At 39.3% G+C, this 12,835-nt stretch overlaps 1 protein-coding gene across 23 annotated transcripts in view; it reads left to right on the plus strand.

The window, feature by feature from the left end:
• The window catches only part of ADK (adenosine kinase), a 630,959-nt gene that overhangs the window by 483,432 nt on the left and 134,692 nt on the right, over window positions 1–12,835 (plus strand). The gene's annotated exons all lie outside the window — the stretch shown is intronic.

Consider the following 12,835-nt stretch of genomic DNA (forward strand, 5'->3'; position numbering starts at 1 on the left):
GAGAGGAAGGGAGAGATAGAAACATAGATGAGAGAGAACATCAATTAGCCTCCTCCTGCATGCTCCCACTAGGGATTAGGCCACCAACCTGGGCATGTGCCCTGACTGGGAATTGAACTGTGGACCTCTTGGTTACATGGGTCGATGCTCAACCACTGAGCCACACCAGCCGGGCAACAGTTAAAATATTTTAAGATGTTCACTATTTATAAGTAATATAACATCATATAGAGTTAAACAGAGAACCAGAACCAGAAGAACCATATAGATAAAGGAATTTGTTAAAGGAATTGGCTTATACAGTTCTGGAGACTGGCTAATCAGGTCCAAAGTTCACTCAGGAAGAGATGATCATGAGCAGGCTGAAACTGGGGGTATAAGCTGTGGAGTCTCTCAGCTCAGAGAAGGCCTAAGCTCTCTTTTAAAGGGCTCACTTAAATCAGACCCACCCCAGGTAATCTTCCTTTAGATTAGTTTAGAGTCAGTTGATCTGGGAATCTAATTACATCTGCAGGTTTCCATCACAGCAGCAACTAGGTTAGTACTTGATTGAATAACTGGGGAAGATAGTTCAGCCACACAATCACCAGTGTAAACAACCAACACTCCACGGTGTATTCACTGTGTTAGATGATGGTACCCAACTGTAGGCTAATGTAAATATTCTGAGCATGTGTAAGGTAGGCTAGGGTAAGTAGCTGTGATATTATGAATATTAGTACATTTTTAACTTACAATATTTTCAGTTTACATTCGGTTTAACTGGACAAGTTTTATCTAACAGATCTTTCTGAATAACTAGCCAAGTTGACACATAAAAAAAAAAGTCATCAAGAGGGCTTGAGGGACAGGGTGAAAAAGTGAAGGGACTAAAAAGTACACCTTGGTAGTTACAGAATAGTCACAGAGATGTAAATTACAGCATAGAGAATATAGTCAATGATATCATAATAACTATGTATGGGTCAAGGTGGGTACTTGAAATATTGGGGGGACCACTCTGTAAAGTATGTGATCGTCTAAGCACTATGCTGTACATCTGAAACTGATACAGAATAATATTGAATGTAAATTGTAATTGAAAAACTAAAAAAAAAAAAAAAAGCCATCATAATTATTTAGAAATAATTTAGACATTAATTCTTTTCTTAACTCTAATTCACAAAAATATACTTCCCCTACAAGTGGTAACCCCACAATCATTTTCAGTTAATATACTCATACTCCAGTAACCCAGTCACTCTCAGAAAATAAGGTTTGTCACTGGTCATAAAATAGGGTTTAGAACTAGAAGGGTCTCCTCAAAAAGCCATCTGAACCTATTCCTTCGTTTTATAGGTCCAAAATCTGAAGCTCAGAAGGCTGTACAGTTTATTTTTGTATGTCTTCTTTAATATAAAAAAAGGAAAGCTCTCAATTAGGAATGCATTTGTGTTGACTTAGTCTTTTACCTGAGGCCCTATAAGATTTATCTACGAAAGAGGTAGAAAGCTGAAAATACTCCATTTTCAGTTCAATTAAACTAGTTGCCACTTTATCCAGCTGTTATATGAGAGATTCTGGTATGTAGAAATATTTCTATATACAAAAAATACTTAAGATATAAAACTAAAAGTCCGGATATTTAATGAACTTTCAAGAGTTGGCTTTATGAGAATGAATTTTGTCTTCCTTGGGGGGTTCAAAACATATTCTAAGAGGTCTCATAAGGATTAGTGACACAGTTTTACTATTTGTCCATTGCCTTGCCTCCCAACTTTACCTTGTAATTTTTTCATAATGGTTCCCTAGAGTTTACTCTCTGACATTGCGAGGCGGGATAGAATTAGGTTTAAGTGAAATTTGCTTCTGAGATTTTTTTATACTTAATTATTTATACCTAGTGCTCTTGAGAATTTGCCCAGCCTTCTCTCCAGTAAAGGTCCCTAAAAATTGTTTATTATTTAAATACCTGCTATGTGCCCAACACTTCTCTAGATAAATTGGTGAGGAAAAAAAAGTCTAGTAGGAAAGTGAGACAGGGAAACACCAGCATTAATTGTGCGAAGTATAAAGATATTATTCATATTTTTTTCCTTATGGCCCACTGCCTGACACATAGTAGATGCTTAATAAGTGCTTTTTGTTTTTTTGTTTTTTTTTACATTTTCTGTGTTTTTTTTTTTCTTTTTTATTAATTAATTTTTGTTACAGATGTTTCTCCTTTTTCCCCCACTGATTCCTCCCTTCCCCTCCCTCCCTGCCCTGTCCCCAGTTTGTTCTCCATGTCCACTGTTCATGCATACATGCATATAAGTTCTGTGGTTTATCTCTCCCCCACCATCCCCTCTTCTGGGGATTGTCAGTCTATACCCCACCTCCATGTCTCTGGGACTACCTCATTCCTCAGACTTATGTTCATTATATTCCCCAAATAAGTGAGATCATATGATACTTGTCCTTCTCTGTTTGGCTTGCCTCACTCAGGATGATACTCTCCAGGTCCCTCCATGTAGTCTCAAAGGACAAGAGACCTTTCTTTCTTACAGCTGCGTAGTACTCCATTGTGTATATGTACCACTGCTTTTTGATCCATTTGTCTACTGATGGACACTTGGGCTGTTTCCAGATCTTAGCTATTGTAAATAGTGCTGCTATGATCATGGGGGTACATATATTCTTTCTGATTGGTGTTTCAGGCTTCTTAGGGTATATTCCTAGAAGTGGAATCACTGGGTCAAATGGAAGTTCAATTTTTAATTTTTTGAGGTAACACCATATTGTTTTCCATAGTGGCTGCACCAGTTTGCATTCCCACCAGCAGTGCACTAGAGTCCCATTTTCTCCACACTCTTGCCAGCACTTGTTGTTTGATGACTTGTTGATGGCGGCCATTCTGACAGGTGTGAGGTGATACCTCTTTGTTGTTTTAATTTGCATCTCTCTGATGATTAGTGATGATGAGCGTTTCTTCATATGTCTCTTAGCCATTTGTATGTCCTGTTTGGAGAGGTGTCTATTTAGTTCCTCTCCCCATTTTTTAACTGGGTTCTTTGTCTTCCTTTTGAGGATTTGTATGAGCACTCTCTATATATTGGAAATAACCCCTTATCTAATATATCATTGGCAATTATGGTCTCCCATGCAGTGGGTAGCCTTTCCGTTTTGATGATTGTATCTTTTGCTGTGCAGAAGCTTTTGAGTTTGATGTAGTCCCATGTGTTCATTTTCTCCTTTGTTTCTATTGCCTTAGGTCATGTATCAGTGAAAATTCTGCTGCGTATGATGTCTGAAATTTTGTTGCCTACAGTTTCTTCTAGGATTTTTATGGATTCATGAGTCACGTTTAAGTCTTTTATCCATTTTGAGTTTATTCTTGTGTAGGGTGTAAGTTGATGGTCTAGTTTCATTTTTCTGCATGCAGCTGTCCAATTTTCCCAGCACCATTTATTAAAGAGGCTGTCCTTACTCCACTGTATGCTCTTGCCACCTTTGTCAAATATTAATTGAGCATATTGCTTTGAGTCCATTTCTGGGTTCTCCGTTCTGTTCCACTCGTCTATATGCCTGTTCTTGTGCCAGTACCAGGCTGTTTTGATTACGGTGGCTTTGGAGTATAACCTGAAATCTTGTAATGTGATCCCTCCAACTTTGTTCTTCCTTTTCAAGATTGCTGTGACTATTTGAGGTCTTTTTTTGTTCTATATTAACTTTTGAAGTACTTGTTCTAATTCTGTGAAGTATGCTGTTGGCATTTTGATGGGGATTGCATTGAATCTAAGGATTGCTTTGGGTAATATGGACATTTTAATGATGTTAATTTTCCCAATCCATGAACAGGGTATGTGCTTCCACTTTTTTATATCTTCCTCTATTTTTTTTTTCAATGACCTGTAGTTTTCTGCAAATAGGTCCTTTATTTCTTTGGTTAAGTGTATTCCTAGGTATCTTAATTTTTTTTTGCCGCAATGGTAAATGGGATTGTTTTCTTAGTTTCTCTTTCTGTGAGTTATCCTTGGTGTATAAGAATGCCATCGATTTCTTGACGTTAATTTTGTATCCTGCTACTTTGCCAAATTCATTTATTAAGTCTAGTAAATTTTTGATGGAGTCTGGGGTTTTCTACATATAGCATCATGTCATCTGCAAATAATGACAGTTTCACTTCCTCCTTTTCAATTTGGAGCCCTTTTATTTTTCCTTCCTGCCTGATTGCTGTGGCTAAGACTTCCAAAACTATGTTAAATAAGAGTGGCAAAAGTGGGCATCCTTGCCTTGTTCCTGTTCTTAAGGGAAATGCTTTTAGTTTTTGCCCATTGAGTATGATGTTGGCTGTAGGTCTTTCATATATGGCCTTTATTATGTCTAGATGTGATCCCTCTATTCCCACATTGCTGAGCATTTTTATCAGAAATGGATGCTGGATTTCGTCGAAAGCTTTTTCAGCATCTATTGATATGATCATGTGGTTTTTATTCTTCATTTTATTTATGTGGTGTATCATGTTTATTGATTTGCGAATATTGTACCAGCCTTGCATCCCTGGGATGAATCCCACTTGGTCATGGTGGATAATTTTTTTGGTGTATTGCTGGAGCTGATTTGCTAGTATTTTGCTCAGGATTTTGGCGTCTATGTTCATCAGGGATATTGGCCTGTAGTTTTCTTTCTTTGTAGTGTCTTTTTCTGGTTTTGGAATTAGAATTATGCTGGCTTCATAAAACGAGTTTGGAAGTCTTCCTTCTTCTTGAATTTTTAAAAATAGTTTGATGTGAATGGGTGTCAGTTCTTCTTTGAATGTTCAGTAAAACTCCCCCGTGAAGCCATCGGGCCTGGGCTTTTGTTTGCTGGGAGAGTCTTGATTACATCTTCAATTTCTTCTGTTGATATTGGTCTGTTCAAGTTTTCTATCGCTTCCTGGTCCAGTTTTGGGAGACTGTTTCTAGAAATTTGTCCATTTCACTTAAATTGTCGAATTTGTTGCCTTATGATTGTTCATAGTAATTGTTAACGATCTTTTGTATTTCTGTGGTGTCGGTTGTTACTTCTCCTCTTTCATTTCTGATTTTGTGTATTTGGGTTCTCTCTCTTTGTTTTTTGGTGAGTCTAGCTAAGGGTCCATCAATCTTGTTTATCTTTTCAAAAAACCAGCTCTTTGTTTCATTGATCTTTTGAATTTTTTTTTTTTTGGTCTCTATGTCATTTATTTCTGCTCTGATCTTTTACTATTTCCTTCCTTCTACTTGCTCTGGGGTTTTCTTTCTGTTTGCTCTCTAGTTCTTTAAGTTGTGAGGTTAGATAGTCTATTAGAGATTTTTCTTGTTTCTTGAGGTAGGCCCATAGTGCTATGAACTTCCCTCTCAGAACTGCTTTTGCTGCATCCCATAGATTTTGTATTGTTATGTCTTCATTTTCATGGGTTTCCATGCAGTTTTTGATTTCTTCCTTGATCTCCTCGGTGACCCATTCATTGTTTAATAACATGTTATTTAGCTTCCATGTGTTCAAATGACTTTGTATGTTCTTCTTGCAATTGATTTCTAGTTTCATGCCATTGTGATCTGAGAAGATACTTGATATGATTTCAGTCTTCTTGAACTTGTAGAGACTTAATTTGTTTCCTAACATGTGGTCTATCTTTGAGAATGTTCCATGTGCACTTGAGAAGAATGTGAATTCTGTCGTTTTGGGGTGTAATTCTCTGTAGATATTAAATCCATTTGGTCTAGTGCTTCATTTAGAGTCTCTGTTTCCTTGCTAATTTTTTGTCTAGAGGATCTATCCAGTGATGTCAGCGGGGTGTTGAAGTCTCCTGCTATGATTGTATTGCTATTGATTTCTCCTTTGAAGTCCTCCAGAAGATTTGTAATATATTTTGGTGCTCTTATATTGGGTGCATATATGTTTATCAAGGTTATATCTTCCTGTTGGATAGATACTTTCAATATTATGTAGTAGCCTTCTTTGTCTCTAGTTATGGCCTTTATTTTGAAGTCTATTTTATCAGATAGGAGTATTGCTACCCCAGCTTTTTTTCTTTTTCATTTGCTTGGAAGATTTTTTTCCATCCCTTTACTTTCAATCTGTGTGAGTCTTTTGTTGTGAGGTGGGTCTCTTGTAAACAACATATAGATAAGTCATGCTTTCTTATCCAATCAGCTACTCTGTGTCTTTTTATGGGCGCATTCAATCCATTTACATTTAAGGTGATTATTGATATGTACTTATTTACTGCCATTTTTGTTTAGTGTGGTTCTGTTTTTCTTCCCATTTCTCCTGCTAATTACAGCAGTCCTTTTAACATTTCTTGCAGTGCTGGTTTGGTGCTAATGTATTCCCTTAGCCTTTTTTTTTTATCTGGGAAGCTCTTTATTTGACCTTCCATTTTGAATGATAGCCTTGCTGGCTAGAGTAGTCTTGGATTCAGATCCTTGTTTTTCATGACCTTGATTACTTCATGCCATTCCCTTCTGGCCTGTAGTGTTTCTTGTGAGAAGTCAGCTGAGAGCCTTATGGGGTTTCCTTTGTAGGTAACCTGTTGCTTATCTCTTGCTGCTTTTAGGATTCTCTCTGTCTTTAATTTTTGGCAGTTTGATTACTATGTGTCTTGGTGTGGGCCTGTTTGGATTCTTCTTACTTGGGGCTCTCTGTGCTTTTTGAACTTGAATGCCTTCTTCACTCACCTAATTAGGAAAGTTTTCTGTGACTATTTCTTTGAATATATTCTCTAACCCTTGCTCATTTTCTTCTTCTTCGGGGACTCCTATGATGCGAATATTATTACGTTTCGAGTTGTCCCACAGTTCTCTTAAGCTGTTTTTCTGTTTTTTTATCGTTTTTTCCTTTTGGTTTTCTGATTGGTTGATTTTTTTCTACCCTGTCTTCTAATTCACTGATCCGGTCCTCAGCATCCTCTACTCTGCATTTTAGACCTTCCAGTGTGTTTTACATTTCTGATATGTCGTTTTTAATTTCCAACTGGTTGATTTTCAACATTTCTATGTCTTTACTCATGGTGCTCATGTCCTTACACATGCTGTTGAGCTTCCTCCAGATCATGGCTCTGAATTCTAGTTCTGTTAACTTGCTTAACTGCACCTCCTTTATCTCATCTTCAGTAGAGGTCTCTTGTTTTATCATTTGGCTTTTGTTTCTGTTTTTCACCATTTTGGCTATCACAGTGGGCTTTGGAGTCTGCCAAATTTTCCCTGTGGGTGTTGCTGTTTGTGGCTCCCTCTCTTGGGTTTGGATGAGGCAGAGAGGACCCACTTTAACCACCACTGTCAAGTGTTAACTTTCCTCTAGCTTTTTTTTTTTTGCCTGGAGGCTATTAGTAGAGGTCACCTGAAGAACCTTGGTTTCTGAGTTGCCTGAAAAACTTTCTCAGGTGCTCAGTGTAAGAGGATTTCCCGAGGGTGGGGCAGATGCTGGTTGTTAATGGGCTTCAATTAGCACTTCAATGGCCACCAGGTGGGGTTGACTCTGCGAGGGAGGGGCCGCCGCCTCTCCCCAGGACCCTGGGAAGGAGTAAAATGACCACAGTCCTGCGTGGCTGCACTCAGCAAAAGCTCTGAGCACCCTCCAAATCCTGAGTGTCCCCACACAGTTCCAGTCCAGTCTGCCTTCCCTCTGCCAGAGCCCAAGGTGAGTGGCTGCTCCCAATTTAGCCTCTGTGCAGACTCTGTGTCATGGAGCAGCCTGGGACTTTTAACCCGATGGCTCCCAGCTAAGGGCGGCCGAGTCTGGGGCACCAGCCGAGGGCGTAGCACTCAGCCAAGTTCGCAGGACTTAGCCGAGGTCGCAGCTGAGGCGGCAGCAGCTTCCCACCGAGTCCCCTGGTCCCAGCCAAGTCCGTGCGGCACCAGCTGAGGGCTTAGCACGCAGCCGAGGCAGCAGCAGCTTCCAGCCGAGTCCCCTGTTCCCAGCCCAGGCCCCTGCGGACCGTGGGATCCCAGCCCCCTCTCGCGTCCTCACAAGCCTACCAGGATTGAGTCAGTGTCCCTGGTTATGTGGTCCTCCAGGATGCCTTTTGGTTGCTCCTTCCTGACGATTTATCTTTATTTTCATTGTAAATCCAGTTTGGTCCTGGGAGATAGTCTGTGTAGCTCCATTCACTCCTCCGCCATTTTTTTCTTCCTAAGTGCTTTTTGAATAAAGGCCTATATGGCACTTTTAAAGAAATGGGACTTTCAAAAAATTTATGTGTGTAGGATAGTTGTTACAGAACTAGGATAATTGGGACACGCAGAAAAGCAATGAAAGGTTCTGATCTGGGGATGGATTCAGGGACTTGAATATATTGGAATAGGTGTAAATACATTTTTACTGACTAGAAATTTTTTTTCATTTTCTTTAAAGAGTTTTATTTACCTTGCTCCTGACCTTTAACCTCTGTTTGACATTAGTACACCAGTTCATACAAACTGGAATTGCCAGTGAGTGACCAAGTGAATATGACATATCTATACAAGAATAGAGAAAATTAGGTCCTTATTATATTGCTGCATCACTAAATTCAAGCTTCCAGCTACATGCCAGAATATAAATTAGACCCCTTATCAAATGTGGCACATAAAATTTTAGGATCCTTTTCAGTATAGTACATGTGCTTTCAATAAATTCCTGCTTTGGCAAGAAATTAAATCAGAGTTCTTTGTGTCAAGTACGCTTGCATTATATTTTATACTCTATAACTTTAAAACTGTCTTTGTGAACCTGGTCAAGGGAAAATTAAATTTGGTTTCTGGATTTGGTTTTACATTGAAGAAATTTTTCCCCCTTTGGTTATATTGTAGTATTTGTTTTCTTTTGTTGTGTTTTACTTAGAACAAAATTCAGGATACATATTTTGTGTCTCCACCAATGGTTCTTTAGCCTCACACTTCTTTTTTTCAATCTTAAAATCCACTGGACTCTTTTTCCTGTCCTCTTGGGCTCTTTGCACATGCTCTTTCTTCTGCCTTGACCTATATTTACCCTGTGATTTAGTATTATTCACCCAGCTAACTCTTATTCATTCTTTAAGTCTCAACTTAAATATCATTATCTCACAGATTCCTTCTTTATCCACATCACCAAATTTCAATTGGATCTTTCTTAGTCTTTTCTGTATAGCTAGTACCCAACATAGTCCTTGGCACATAGTGAGTGCTTGCTAGGAGAAATGATAGATTAACATATTGAGCAGCTAGTATGTTCCAGTCACTATAAAATGCCCTCAAGGAACTTTCTTAAGTCTGAGTTTCAAAGGGCCATGTTATTTTGTAAATACTATTCATTGTTTCACTTTAAGGGGAAAATTAGCAATTCTGAATTAAATAGGTATGAAAATATACAAGAATGTACATTTATATAAATGTGTGTATACATGTATATGTGTGTGGCAATTTGCAAAGTAAAGTGAATATTATAGTGTGGTTGCTTTCAAGGAACCTTGAAAGCCACTACAACAGTATAATAATTTCCTAACAATGCCCTGGCCGGTTTGGCTCAGCAGTTAGAGCGTCGACCTGCGGTCCTGAGAGACCCGGGTTCGGTTCCCGCTAAGGGCGCGTACCTCGGTTGCAGTTTGTCCCCGGCCCTGGTTGGTCGTGCGGGTGGCAGCCACTCGATGTGTTCCTTTCACATCGATGTTTCTCTCTCTCTCTCTGTTCCTCTCTCTCCCTCCCACTCTACCTGAACAAAAAATGGGAAAATGTCCTCGTGTGAGGATAAAAAAAAAAATTTCCTAACAAGTATGTCTAGAAAACAACCTGTTTCACTTATTGACTTCTCCATGCATCTCTGTGCTGTCTGCATCTTTGACTTCTAACAGTTCTTTGCTTGGAGTCAAAAGCAAGAATCTCAGAAATCTCCCAGAAAGACCATTTAAATTAAATGAGCCCTTTCAAGATTCAGAGGAAAGCCACTTGAAAAAAGAAAACACCATATATATGGTCCCTGACTAAGGGTGATTTGACTTACGAATGTTTTACTTTACGATGGTACGAAAGCAATATGATTCCATAGAAATTATACTTTGAATTTTGATCTTTTCCTGGGCTAGTGATATGCTGTATGATACTCTCTCATGGTGCTAGGCAGTGGCAGCAAGCCACAGCTCGCAGGCAACCACACAACCACAAGGGTAAACAACCAGTACTCTATAGTGTAGTCATTGTGTTAGATGATTTTGCCCAACTGTGGGCTAATGTAAGTGTTCTGAGAATGTTAAGGTAGGCTAGGCTAAGCTATGATATTTGGTAGGTTAGGTGTATTAAATACATTTTCTTATTTTTTTTAATTGTTTATTGGGATGACTTTGGTTAATACATTTATATAGGTTTCAAGTATATGATTCTATGATACATCATCTGTATATCGTAATGTGTGCCCACTACCCAGTCACATCTCCTTCTGTCACCATATATATATATATATATATTTTTTTTTTTTTTTTTTATCCTCACCCAAGGACATTTTTTTGTTTTTTATTCAGATAGAGTGGGAGGGAGAGAGAGGAAGAGAGAGAGAGAAACATCGACGTGAAAGGAACACATCGAGTGGCGGCCACCCGCACGACCCAACCAGGGCCGGGGACAAACTGCAACCGAGGTACATGCCCTTAACGGGAACCGAACCCAGGTCTCTCTGGACCGCAGGCCGACGCTCTAACCACTGAGCCAAACCGGCCAGGGCCTGTCAGCATATATTTTTGACCGCTTTACCCTTTACTACTTTCCTCACCGCCTTTCCCTCTGGTAATCAGCATGCTGCTGTCTGTGTCTATGAGTGTTTGTTTGTTTGTCTTGCTTTTTCTATTTGTTGCTTTCAGTTTTAAATCCCACATATGAGTGAAATCATATAGTTCTTGACTTTCTATGTCTGACTTATTTCACTTAGCATGATATTCTCATGAACCATCCATGTTGCTGAATATGCCAGTATTTCACCTTTTCTTATAGCTAAATACTATCCCATAGAGTGAGTGAGTGTGTGTGTGTGTGCATGTGTGTGCGCACGTGTACGTATCACCTTTATTCAATCATCTACCAAGGGACACTTTAGTTGTTTCCATGTCTTGGCCACAGTGAATAATGCTGCAATGAACACAGGGATACAAATATCTTTACAAATAAATGTTTTCTGTTTTGTGGGGTAGATACCCAGAAGTAACCAGGGCCAGATGACTTCAGTAGTGAAGTCTACCAAACATTCAAAAAAGATCCAATGCCTTTCTTCGCAAACTCTTCCAAAAACAATGAAGAAGAGGCAGTACTTCCTAACATTTTATGAGACCACATTACCCTGATACCAAAACCTGATAAGAACAATACAAAAAAAGAAAACTCTGATGAATACAAGTGCAAAAATCCTAAACAAAATGCATTTTCAACCCTTAATGTATGTATGTGTGTGTGTGTGTGTGTGTGTGTGTGTGTGTGTGTATTTTTATCCTCACCTGAGGACAATTTTCCATTTTTTGTTCAGATGGAGTGGGAGGGAGAGAGAGAGAGAGAGAGAGAAACATCGACGTGAAAGGGATACATCGAGTGGCTGCCACCCACACGACCAATCAGGGCCAGGGACAAACTGCAACTGAGGTACGTGCCCTTAGTGGGAACCAAACCCAGGTCTCTCTGGACCGCAGGTCAATGCTCCAACTGCTGAGCCAAACTGGCCAGTGCACTTAAAATATTTTTAATTAAGCCCTGGCTGGTTTGGCTCAGCGATTGGAGCATCGGCCTGCGGTCCAGAGAGACCCGGGTTCAGTTCCCGCTAAGGGCACATACCTCGGTTGCAGTTTGTCCCCGACCCTGGTTGGTCGTGCGGGTGGCAGCCACTCAATGTGTCCCTTCACATCGATGTTTCTCTCTCTCTCCCTCTCTCTCCCTCTTGCTCTATCTGAACAAAAAAATGGAAAAATGTCCTCAGGTGAGGATAAAAAAATATATATATATATATATTTTAATTAATGATGGGTTTATCTGGACATTTTCCCATCATTAAGTTGAGGAGCATCTGTATTACATTCTGACTTTAATTTTTAAAACCTGAAAACCTTCTCGGGCCCAGGAAAACTAATAGTATTTTATTTATTTCTTGGGTGGCCTACGTGCCCCAGTCCTGTGTTTTTCTTAGCATCCTGTAATACATTTTGCTTTTATATTTTTACTCTCCCCCCTACCCCAGGATGCTCTTTCAAGGCCCAACACATCAATCCTTTTTCTCTTAATATATCTTTCCTGATTAACCCTATCCCATTTTTTAAAACTCTTTTAATTTTCTCACCATTTTGGAATATATTTCTTAACTTCTATGTACTATCTTACGCACCTAGTCATATATACATTATTCTGTATTGGAAGTAGGCTTTTATGTGTGTTTGTTGTGTTCTTGCTCCTTAATCTCATATTGTCCCCACCCATAAAAGTCACTTTACTCTTATTTGCCTTAAATTAAATGAAATACAATTTTAAATTCCTTTCCTGCAAAAAATTTAAAATGTTACTATTACAGTACTTTTCTTTACCTCACCAGGGTTCTTACGCAAAGTAATACATCCCGGGAATTTCTCCTTTCCACTATCTTTTTTGTTGTTGTTAATCCTTACCTGAGGATATTGTACCATTGATTTTTTTAGAGAGAGTGGAAGGGAGGGATGGAGGGGGAGAGAGAGAGAGAGAGAGAAACATCAAAGTGAGAGAGACACATTGATTGGTTGCCTTCTGCACTACCCCAACAGGGACCAGGGATCGAACATGCAACCCAGGTGCATGCCCTTGACCAGGAATTGAACCCAAGCCCTTTGGTCCTTGGGCCGACACTCTAACCACTGAGCCAAATCAGCCAGGTCCTTCCCACTATCTTATGTCCG

The sequence above is a fragment of the Molossus molossus genome, unplaced genomic scaffold (genome assembly GCF_014108415.1).
Source record: "Molossus molossus isolate mMolMol1 unplaced genomic scaffold, mMolMol1.p scaffold_m16_p_17, whole genome shotgun sequence".
Classification (NCBI taxonomy): Eukaryota; Metazoa; Chordata; class Mammalia; order Chiroptera; family Molossidae; genus Molossus; species Molossus molossus.